The sequence below is a fragment of the Coffea arabica genome, chromosome 2c, assembly GCF_036785885.1.
Source record: "Coffea arabica cultivar ET-39 chromosome 2c, Coffea Arabica ET-39 HiFi, whole genome shotgun sequence".
In the NCBI taxonomy this organism is placed as follows: domain Eukaryota; kingdom Viridiplantae; phylum Streptophyta; class Magnoliopsida; order Gentianales; family Rubiaceae; genus Coffea; species Coffea arabica.
This window is the reverse complement of record NC_092312.1, coordinates 27,813,322-27,825,954: the sequence shown is the minus strand read 5'-3', so window position 1 is coordinate 27,825,954 and position 12,633 is coordinate 27,813,322.

Below are 12,633 nucleotides of genomic sequence, written 5' to 3'. Positions count from 1 at the left end.
ACTGATCCTTGGCAGCTCGTGGAGTTCAAATGGTGGAAAGTACTCATTTCAAGACTCTTGAAGATCATCTCAAATGGCAAGAAATCAAGTTGTAGGAAGTTATGGAAGATGTCAAAACCTAGCAGTTTCAGATGAAGGAAGAACTGGCCGGAAAGGATAAAAGGCTGGATTCAATCGTCCTAGGGATGGATCAAAAATTTCAAGCACCGAGCTCAATGATGAAAACATGGATGAGCAAAAAGAGAAATCCAACTAAAGAAGAAAGGGGTGGAAAGGATCGTACGCCCCTGCTACCTACTCCTTCTATCCATCAGAGATTGAATACAAGAGTGGAAGAAGGAGCAAAAAGCTGCAAGCGAATGGGTAAGATTTCTAGTTGCACTTTGCCTAAGATTGAGCTTAATATGTTCAGTGGGGAGAATCCCAGGGAATGGACTAGGAAGTGCAATAAATACTTCTTACTGAACAAGGTACCTGAAAACTATAAATTGTTAATAATTGAGATGTTTCTTGATGGAAATGTTGATAATTGGTTTCAAGGCATTAAACTTGAAAGACCTAAGTTGACATGGGGGAATTCGAAGAATTGTTGTGTCAAAGGTTTAAGGGCACTTGCAGTAGGGATGTAGTGGAGGAGTTTAATAAACTACATCAGGATAGTACTGTAAAAGTTTATCAAGAGAAGTTTGAGGAACTAAAGACATTGATGCTAATTCGAAATCCCCATTTGAGTGAAGACTATTTTATTTCCAGTTTTAAAATTGGTCTCAAAGAGGAAATCAAGCCTATGGTAAAAATGCTTAAACCAGGCACTCTCTCTGAGGTTGTGGAAATAGCTCATTTACAAGAGCAAGCACTTAAACTACAAGGGAAAACCATGAAGAAATGTAGTAGAATAGTGACTGAGCCAAGATTTAGGATGTTCAAACACCCCACTCCTGCTAATGTAGGAGTCAGTAACTACAAGCTACCCCATGGCAATACCTCTAGATAGGCAACCAAGAATCTGGAGGTTAAAAAGTTATCTCCCCAAGAAGTACAATTTAGAAGAAACAATGGTTTATACTTCAAATGTGGTGAGAAATTTGACCAGGGACATCAGTGTAAAATGAAGCACCTGAATTTCATGTTATATGAGAAGAATGAAGATGCACAGTTTCAAGACGCCTTAGGAGAGCAAGATGAATTATCTGGCCATCCAGGAGAATCAATGGAAGTATCCTTGAATGCCCTTTCTGACTCCCTTAGAAGGAATACCATCTTATTGCAAGGAAAGCTGGTAGAAGGAACTATTAAGATACTAGTGGATACTAGCAGCAGTGACAGCTATGTTCATCACAAGCTTGTCTCTGAACATGCCATTCTTCATGAGTATGTCAAACCATTTACTGTCACTATGGGAGATGGGAGTTTGGTGACCAATTGTGCACGGTGTCCAAAGGTTTCCTGGAGTGTTCAAGAATACAAGTTCTGTTTTGATTTCAGGATCATAAAGTTGGGGGACTGGGATATCATTTTAGGGGTAGATTGGATGAGCAATTACAGTCCAATCACCTTTAACTTTCACTAGTTGAAGATTTCTATGTTCAATCAGGGAGAAGTTGTCACCTTAAATGGAGCAGTAAATGAAGCAACCATGGACTTGGTCGGGAAGAAGGACCTCAGAAGGTTCCTGCAGGGCAAAAGAAGGTGTTGTGCTACTTCAATACAGACTAACAAAATAATTGCAGAAGACCAAGGAATACCAGAAACAATTACTATAGTGCTGAATCAGTACCCAGAAATCTTCAGGAGCCCACTCAGTTGCCTCCAAATAGAAATTTAGACCACCAAATTCCCCTAAAACCAGGGGCACTGCCATTCAAGGTGAAGCCATATAGATATCCTTACTCTCAGAAGGCAGAAATTGAGAAACACATAGTTGACATGTTGAAATCTAGAATTATCAAGCAAAGCAACAACTTTTATGCATCTCCAGTGTTACTGGTTAAGAAAAAGACAACACATGACATTTTTGTGTGGGCCACAGACAGTGAAAAACAGATATCCCATACCAAACATTAATGAGCTATTGGATGAACTATATGGTGCTAAGTTCTTTACCAAGATTGATCTCAGATCAGGATATCACCAGATCATGATGAAATTGAAGGATACACATAAGACTGCTTTCCAGACTCATCAAGGCCATTATGAATTTTTGGTGATGCCATTTGGATTAATCAATGCTTTTACAACATTTCAAGCACTAATGAACCAAGTATTTGAGCCCTTTCTGAGGAAGTTTGTTTTAGTCTTCTTTGATGATATTTTGATCTACAACACGAGCATGAATCTTCATGAAAAGCATCTAAAACAGGTGTTGGAAGTGCTTAAGCAAAACCGGTTATATACTAAGCTTTCTAAGTGCTCCTTTGCTCAGGATAGGGTGGAATATTCGGGTTATGTAGTATCTAATGAAGATGTTAGTATGGATATGAACAAAGTAGACTGTATACTCACTTGGCCTACTCCTAAAACTGTGAAGGAGCTCAGAAGATTTTTGGGACTCACAGGGTATTACAGACATTTCATACAAGGTTATGGAGCAATCGGTAACCACTGACTATATTACTTAAAAATGATGCCTATAATTGGAGCACAGAGTCTCAACAAGCTTTTGATCTCCTCAAACAAGCCATAAGTAGTGCACTATTGTTGAGGTTACCAAACTTTGAGATGCCATTTATGGTAGAAACAGATGCCAGTTGTCAAGGTATGGGAGCAGTAGTGATACAAGAAAACCACCCTATACCCTTCATCAGCAAGGCATTCTCCCCCAAATATATGGGACTGTCTGTCTATGAAAAGGAGCTGATGGCATTGGTTTTTATAGTAACCAAATGGGAGCATTATTTAGTGGGGAACCACTTCATTATCAGGACAGATCACAAGTCATTAAAATTTCTGGTAGCAAAGGTTAAATACTACTGTCCAGTATAAGTGGTTAATAAAGTTACTTGGCCTGGATTATGAAATTTAGTATAAGAACGGCTCTGAAAATACAGTAGCTAATGTATTATCTAGAAGAAGTGTTGTAGAACCTCAGCCTAGACAACAACCACAATTGATGGCATTGTCAAGTGTGCAACCTATTTATATGCAAGAATTACAAGATGGCTACTGTGAGGATAAGCAGTGTCAAGACTTGATGAGTCAGCTAATTTTTGAGCCTATACCCCAGAATTCTGACTCTCAATTGAATTAGGGGTTACTCAAGTATAAAGAGAAGTTATATGTAGGGAACCACAAAAGAATAAAGCAGAAGATAATCAAGGCCTTACATGAATCTTCTATTGGGGGATATTATGGACAAAGAGCTTGTACACAAAGAATCAAGAGTATATTTTACTGGCTAGGGATGAAGAAGGAAATCATTCAATTCATAAGGAGTGTGACGCATGCCATAGGAATAAGAATGAGCATCTTCCCTATCCAGGACTTCTGCAACATCTACCTATTCCAACTTAAGCCTAGTCACACATCACCATGGATTTTATAGAGAGCTTACCTCTCTCAAGAGAATTTGATACCATTCTGATGGTCATAGACATGTTAACAAAATTCGGTCATTTCATTCCTCTCACACATCCATTCATAGCTGCTCATGTGGCATAAGCATTCCTAGACAATATTTACAGGCTCCATAGTTTACCAGAGTCCATTGTGACTAACAGGGAAAAGATCTTTACTAGTAAATTCTGGCAAAAGTTGTTCAAGTTGGCTGGGACAAAGTTACACTATAGCTCTTCTTATCATCCAGAAACTGATGGCCACAGTGAACATTTGAACCGGTGTTTAGAAAACTACTTGAGGCCCCGACTCGTTGGAGTTATTGGCTTAGCTCCGCTGAATTATGGTACAATACCTCATATCATACCAGTTTGGGGGCTTTCCCTTTTGAAGCCCTTTATGGCTATAAGCCTCTCTCTTTATCTATGGGGCTATACCATTATACAATAATACCAGTTGCAACAACATGTTACATACGTGAGCTCAAATACTCCATAGAATTAAGGAACATTTGCAACAAGCACAAAATAGGATAAAGGTGTTTGTTGACATATATAGAGCAGAGAGACAGTTTGATGTTGGTGATTGGGTCTTCCTAAAACTACAACTATTTAGGCAACAGTCCGTGGCTCTCAGGAAAAACTTAAAGTTGGCAGCTAAATTCTATGGACCATCGTGGCATACAAGCTTCAACTACCAGCGGAAGCTAAAATACATCCAAAGTTTCATGTTTCCCTCCTAAAACGCAAATTAGGACCACAACAGGCCACAACTTCAGCATTACCAAAATTTGACTGCCATGATCAGTGTCTTCTACAGCGAACTGTAATATTGAAGCGATGTGTTATTATGAGAAATGCAATTCCTGTTATTTTATATCTCATCAAATGGCATCAGCTAGGAGAGGAAGAAGCCTCTTGCGAAGATCAGTCCTTTAGCAACAGTCAATTTCCAGATTTCCAGCCTTGAGGGCAAGACTGCTTTAAACCAAGGGAGTATTGACAGGATCAAGGATTTAATTGCAAAAAACAAAAGTTTTCAGGGACCATTGGTGTAAATATCAAAAGCTAAGTAGTTAGTTTGTTTATTAGTTGCAACAAAAATGAAGAAAGAGTTAGTTATTAGTAGTAGTGAAATAACTTCTGATCATTCTTCAATTGTATAAAGGCTCAAGCGTGCAATGGATGGGCAATCAAAAAATAACAAACTCATTGATTTTGTCCTTTCCCTCTCTCAATTCTCCGTCTTCCCCAGTCATTTCCTCTCTTTCCCTTCCCCCTTCCTTGCTTATCCATGTCGTTGGTTCCTTTGATTATTGAAGGGCCTGACACCTACATAAGATTTGCGTAATTTTATTTTGTCATGACATTTGCGCAATTCACTAGTGGAGTTTGGGAGTTCATTATATTTTAATGGCTAGCCTACCATCCTAACTTTTCAAGAATTTCATCTTCAATATTAGTGATTAGATGGTGTCTAATGCAACTACTTGCAAACATAGCTCCACAAAGGTTACTTCATTCAATCCTAAAGACCTACCAATTTTGTTAATTCCTTAAGTATTTCTTCTTTATTATTAGTAAGAGTTAAAAGCATTAAACTTCCCTGCACTTTATTCTCAATTGCTTTTTTATCTTTATCAACTCAATAAATAAGCGTTTTGCCCTCCTATTTTATGTTTTAGGATAAAAATGCCCCTTCAATATTAATTATTATTTTATTTCTTTTTTCTCCTTTTTACTTTTTTTCTACTTGTCATTTTTCTTTATACATATTTTAAAAATTTCTTCCTTCTCTGATATGATCAACTACTCTATTATCTTTATTATTATTTTAGTCTTTTTAAACTTATTCTTTATTTATTTCTATCTTTTTAACTTTGTATTATTAGAAGTATTAATTGCCATAAAGTCTATGCTATAACAAAATATATGTTATCTATAGGCATAAACTATTTCATATATTATTTAAATCAATTCGTCAAGAGTCTAAAATAAATTAATTTTTAATAATAATAGTAACAATTTCGAATTGTAATAACATAATGATTAGCTATTTATATATAAAAAAAGTAAACAAATATATTAGTCACTTATTATTTTGGGATAGTACTTTTAATATTAAGTAATTTAAATTTCTAGTTTGCTAATATTTTTTAAATAGTCAAATTGCTAGTCATATACACTTTTAATTATGACAGTCATATATTAGTTTTTTATGCTATATAGTTTGTCTTGAATTTTCTAATAGTGTAAATATATAAAATGAGAATTAAGTTATAAGTAAAAGAAAATTACAATATTATAATAAGCACACAAATTAGTAATACCAATAAGAAAGTGCAATATAGGAGAAGTAAAAGAAGAAAAAATAGAAAATAAAATAAAGTAGTAGAAAAGAAAAAAAATAAGGGAATGAATAAATTAAAAAAGAAACAAAATAAGTTATGTTGGATTGTATTTTTCATGATTTTTCATGGAAAAATTACTGTAGCGATTTGATGTATGTGAGGGGAAAAGGTAATAGGGAAATGTGATTACGGAAAACAACGTATTTTTTCGATGGAAAACAGCAATCCAAACAAGGCCTAAAGCAGTAAGAACACCTTTGACTTAAAACATCAAATAGATGTAGGACAAAGTACATATTTAATGAGTTTAGACCGAGAAGCAAAGAGCAACTAAAGGTAAAGTTCAGCGGGTTTAGTTCGTTTAACCCTATTAGTAAAGTTAGTTCCTAAAGCAACTGATTGTGAACGTGCGGATACAGAGACCACGCGATTACCAAAGGCAACAAATTTTATCTTGTGTAATGATTAGACATTAGGTTCTTCAAACAGGTGTACAACGAGAATTTATAAGTACATCTATTTCATATCTAATAAACTATTTAGATGTAAGAACTATGTTAATTAACCCATTTTTTCTATAAAATTTTATTTTTTGAAAAAGCTAAAATCAGAAATCCATGTTAAGGTAGCACCGTGTTGTACATATCATCATATGTATCAATTACAACCCAATTATTCTAATTTGTCTAAATTCGCCCATTAATAAATGGGTTTAGGTATGCAATGAACTTTAAATGAGTTTAAATGCGTAACTCAATTAAATTCTTTTAATTGGTGGGAAAGGGATTGACTTGTATTATCCATTAATACTCATTTAAAATAATTTTACATTTAAATTAAATTTTTGATAGATGTGAAGTGAATAAATTTGAATTTCTTACTAATTCAATAACAATAAAAAGTCATAATTTCTTACCAACAACATCCGCAAAAAAAGAACAAGTAAAATTTCAAATGAGTCATAAATAGTTAATTGAGTATAACCATACCCCATTAAATATAATGAGTATAAATGGGTTGACTTATTTTAATATATTTATTTAATGGATATTAGAGGTGGCAGTCTGTCCCAAATCCTAATGAGCTACCTAAGTCGAAAGGGTTTTTGGATGAGATGGATATTCTAATTTTGATGTTGATCTTGAAACAGGACTAATCTCATTTATACCCATTGATGGAAATTTTTGGAAAATACTTGAATACTCATGGGTCTCAATTCTCAAATATCTCACCAAAATTTACTCAATCAATTGCTATATCTTTTAATGAGTCAAGTGAACCATTTTTAATATCATCGGTTTATACACGAAATATTGAAAAGTTTGATTCTTTAAAACTTCAAGAATTTAACATGGGTTCTATGCTACATGAATATTCCTATAAAATATCATCGGTTTATACACGAAACAGCTAACATCGAACCGCATGAGATTTTGGACAACAGCTGGAAAAGAGAAATTTCACAAACAGTTATCACTTGAGCGTAACAATCATTCATAGGTGACGTATTTGGTATCTTAGGCTAATTTGTTTATTCACCACTTTAGTTGGTCCGCGCCACAAGTTGCTACCGGAAGCAAAATAGGGATAATTTCAGAAACCTCCCTTGAGGTTATTAACAATTTCATTTAGCTCTCCCAAGATTTTAAAAATTATACATACCTCCCTATTATTTAAAATGACAATATTAGTCTTAAATATTTTAATGAAATTCCCTTTATGGTATGTTTATATTTAAAATGACTTTTAAAATTAATTTTTTATTCTTTTTCCTTCTTATTCCTTTTTTTTAATTTTTTACCAATAAAACTGTAGAATTATCACTATTACCTCTAGTTTTTATTGTAACCAAATGGCGAACTAGTGATTTTTTTATGAATTAACTTTATATGCAATTCAATGTTTTTGTTGATCTTTGTTTTCTATTTTTTTGTATTAAAATTAACAATAAATCAAAAGGAAATGGCTCTAAATTATGATAATCCCGCTACTCAAAAAATTCATAAACTCTAAATGCATTATTTCAACATTTTTTCTATTTTATAAATTTAAATCCATAATAAAATACCATCAAAAGTATTCTGTCATAGCGATAAAATTATTATTATAGTTGTTTATCAAATAGTAGGTATTAACATGAAAATTTTGATACATTTTCTTATAATTATACTAGAAAATCTTATAATTGTATCAAAAAGTAAATTAACACTCATCACACAAGGGCATTTTTGCGTATTCATTTAAAAATTTGACCAACTCAAAATTATTTTAAGATTTTTTTACTAAAACTATTAAATCAAGGAAGGTATATGTAATTTTTCAAATCTTAGGGGAGCTCAATGAAATTGTCTGAAATTTCAAGGGAGGTTTCTGAAATTATCCTAGCAAAATATGACTAAAATTACATATAGGCCCACCAACCAGCCGCGTTGACAGGGGACCAGTAGGCACGGTTACTATAACTTGAGCTCTTCCTTTTTAGGTCTAAGGGTAGGATAGGATAGAAGGATTAGAATTAGGATTAGAGTTAGGGTTTTCCAAAAAAAAAAAAAAAAAGGATTAGAATTAGGGTAGGGTAGGGTAGGATAGGATTTACATCTAATTTTTTTTTCAGACTTTTAAAATTAGTTAATTAAATCTAATCCCAGATTTAATCCCAAAAGTGGACAACTTTTGAGGTAAATTTGAGGACTTAACTACCCAACCCCCAACCCCGAAGAAATCTGGGGATTTACATCTAATTGACAACACAATTTATGATGTAATTATCTACAGGTCCATAAACCTCCATGGGCTGTGCGGCAGGTAGAAGATTTTTTTTGTATGCTTTTCATTTCTTCTGTTTTTGGTTATATCAAAACATTACATTCAATGAATCCAAAAACAATGAACAGGCGAAAAATTGACCAAAAAAAACATCATAGCTGGGGAAGTTAGGCAAGAAGGCAACGCGCTTTAAATTCAAGAAGATCAATTTCATTTTGCACCCCCAAACTTGTGCACCGTTTTCATTTTACACTTGAAATTTCAATTTTGGACTTGTTGCACGCTATTCTCTCAATTGTGTCTCATTTCAGTCTGATTGATGATACCGTTAGTAAAGTTAACAGAATACAAGGCCGTGCAAATGAATAAGAGCTACAAGATAAATTTGACAAAGATAATGAAAAAAAAAAAAGTGAAATGATTCTCAAAGGACAAAAAGCCTTCAATAGCTTGTAGTTTATATGGAGCATGCCTACTCAAATAACATGAAAATATGAAAATCCATCCCCTGCAATATCACACAGTTGTGGTGAAGAGCAAAATACACACACACACACACACACACACACACATATATATAGTTAGTTAGTTTAAAGGACTTAGGATTAAGAGGTTGGGATATTATCCTTTCATAAATGACTAGTTTTTCAGCCCTGACGCATGGCGTCAGGTAGTTGAGACTCATTATTTTGTTATTATATTTTTTGTATTTTTTTCTCTATTAGATACAGTAGTCATGTGCGTGACTGTGTGTTTTTTCCTAATTGCACAAATAAACATGACTTTGAAATCAGGTTATCTTATATTCTTCATATAGCATTAATCTGTAAGTAATGCCTAAAATTAGGCAGAACTAAAAGGCATGATTATTTAACATTTTTACTATAGCATTAATCAATAAATAATGCCTAAAATTAGGTAGAACTAAAAGGCATATGGCTATACATGTAATGTGTAGCCTTGCTTATTAGTCACGTTGCTTCTCTAAGACAAGCAATTTGACAATTTCCATTTTTTTTGACACTTTCTATTTGCTAGTACTTCACATTTAACAATCTTTGAGAAGAAAGAAATAAAGAAAGACAATTATAAAATGGGTTTGTCATTTTCTTTTGTTTGCTAGACTTGAATGAGCATTCAAACATATTTAAAAATATTTTCAAACCAATGTAAAATTGAATTAATCTTTTTTGTATATTCAGCGGCTTTTTTGTTTTACATTAATAGGTCTATGTTCACGATATATAATTTTTATTCAACTCTATCCCACCATGACCTTGGTTTATATATACTACCTTGTCTCCTAATCAGGGTTTCATATTATACCTTTTTGTTGTAATTCAGATGATTGTTTAATTGATAGATTAAAAGTGTTCAAGAATGGAGGGAGCAACAATGGTTTCTTTGGACAGGACATCATCCATTGAAAATGAGTCTAATAATTTCGTGAGCTTAAAATTTTCTTTTCTACTTTCTAGGTTCTTGGGATCTATAATTCTTACTTATTTGATAATTCTTTCTCTTATTTGGCTGATGATTTTTTTTTTTTTTTTTGTAATCTGTACCATAAGCTGCAACATTATAGGTTATTTTGTGTTCTTAAATCATGTGCTAAAATAGGTGAGTTTCTCTTTTTCGTTTTCTTTTTCAATAAAAATGGTATTCAAAATCAAGAGATAGTTAAAATCTTTAAATGGTGAATTTCAAATCAACTTGTGTTTAAGGATGGGTTAGAATAAAATGCTAAGAAATAACTGATAGAACTATTCTACAAATAGGGCGGCAAGGGTTGGTGGGCTGAAGCCTAGAGGAAGGAGGGATGGTGGCTAGGAGAAGAGAGAGATTAATCTTGATTGTTGATCTTTGCCACAAGGCGTAAGCAAGTGAAAGTGGTATTCAAAATCAAGAGATAGTTAAAATCTTTAAAGGGTGAATTTCAAATCAACTTGTGTTTAAGGATAGGTTAGAATAAAATGCTAAGAAATAACTGATAGAACTATTCTACAAATAGGGCGGCAAGGGTTGGTGGGCTGAAGCCTAGAGGAAGGAGGGATGGTGGCTAGGAGAAGAGAAAGATTAATCTTGATTGCTGATCTTTGCCACATGGCGTAAGCAAGTGAAGGGGAGAAATTGGTCCGTTAATTGGAAGAGCAGGAGAGAGAGTGGTAATTTGGAGAGAGCAAGGATTGAAATTGAGAGCAAGGAAGAGAGAGAGAAGGCAAAGCAAAGAGCGTCCACCGATTCAATGAGGCTATCTGCACACACGTTTCCCCAAGCCGCTCAAAAATCATGCAACCAACAAACACCCCCAGAGTTCATGAATATTACGGAGTAACCGGGCCATTTGCCCAAGCGGACAGAAGTGAAATTCCAGCAGAGCCACTGCCACCCATCAACAAAAGACCAAAACGCCCCTCAAGCTCACACAAATCACGGCATAACCGGTCCATCAGGCACTGTTCACAAGCTATTCGTGCTTTATATATGTAAGATTTGGAAAGGGACTAATTGATTATGTGTGTGTGTGTATATATATATACAAGGACTTAGAATTAAGAGGTTGGGATATTATCCTTTCATAAATGATTTGGAAAGGGACTAATTGATAGAAGGACTTCGGATTAAAAGGTTGGGATATTATCCTTTCATAAATGATTTGGAAAGAGACTAATTGATTATATATATATATATATATATATATTAAAGATAGTAACTAATATTATGCAACGCGAATACACTTTTCAATCACCATATATCACAAAAAAGTCCAACAATATTATTTTAAAAAATTCAAATAATCTCCAATTCAAACATATTCTCTCAAACAGAGTCCACAGGCCTTGGAGGTTTCTTTGGACAAGAAACAAATTACGTGCGACCCATTATTTAGCCCAACTACAGACTCCAAAAGAAATTACGTTAATGTAAGATAGCCCAACCACTTTTTCTAACTCATAACAGTTTAGGGGTGACAATTTTTAGCATGGTACTACAATATGGTTCGAACACGGTTCGAAATTAATAGATTTTAGCATGGTCCAAATTTTAATGGGTCATTATTAGGTCAATCTGTTAGTCAAAATGCACGTGGGTTGGGTTGGATCAACTCGCAAGTTGACACGCTGACCCAATAAAGTGCTTATTTTATAATAATAATAATAATTAAACACTGCAGAGGTCATTTTGAGTATTTAGGAAAAATTAACAACCATCAAAATTGGTTTGAAAATTTCAATTAGAAGTTTTAAAAACTCATATTTTTATATGTTATCATATATGGAACTATCTGACCGTGTTTCTAAAGGGTTGATTGGATCTTATTTTCCAGAGAATTTTTGGAGAAAAATTACTTTAGTATATTTTATGATATGATGTATGTGAGATATAAAAATAATTAAAAATTATGCACAAGGAATATTCATAGAAAATAGAGATTTAAAAAAAAAAAAATCAATCCAAACAAGGTTGACTTTGTACTTACGTTATGCTTGGAAGTTGGAAAGCTATAGTCATCTGTTTGTAACCTTCAGTTTTTCAAATACTTAAAAAATTTTTAAAAGCATTCTAAAAGGTACTCTAAAAAGTAATCTAAAATTTTTTTAATATTTAAAAAAATCTCAAAATATATTTTAAAAACTCTACTACTCTTAAATATTTCAAAATATACTCTAAAAATTCTGTTACAGTAAAATTTTTCAAAAAGACCCAAAAAAACAGCTAATTCAAATGGATGTATTTCAAAAAATGTGTTTGAACAATAGCAACATTAAATCGATTATATAATCAAATGAGTTAAAATAAGTGATTAAAATGTTAGAGTGTTTCTAGCATAGGTCAATAGATTGATTTTCCAAAATAATGCGTCATATCAAAATTATTTTTAATTTTTATAGCGTATTTAACTGATTATGCGAGTTGAGTTGAATCAACCTACTTATAAAACAACACAAGTTTTGAGACGACAC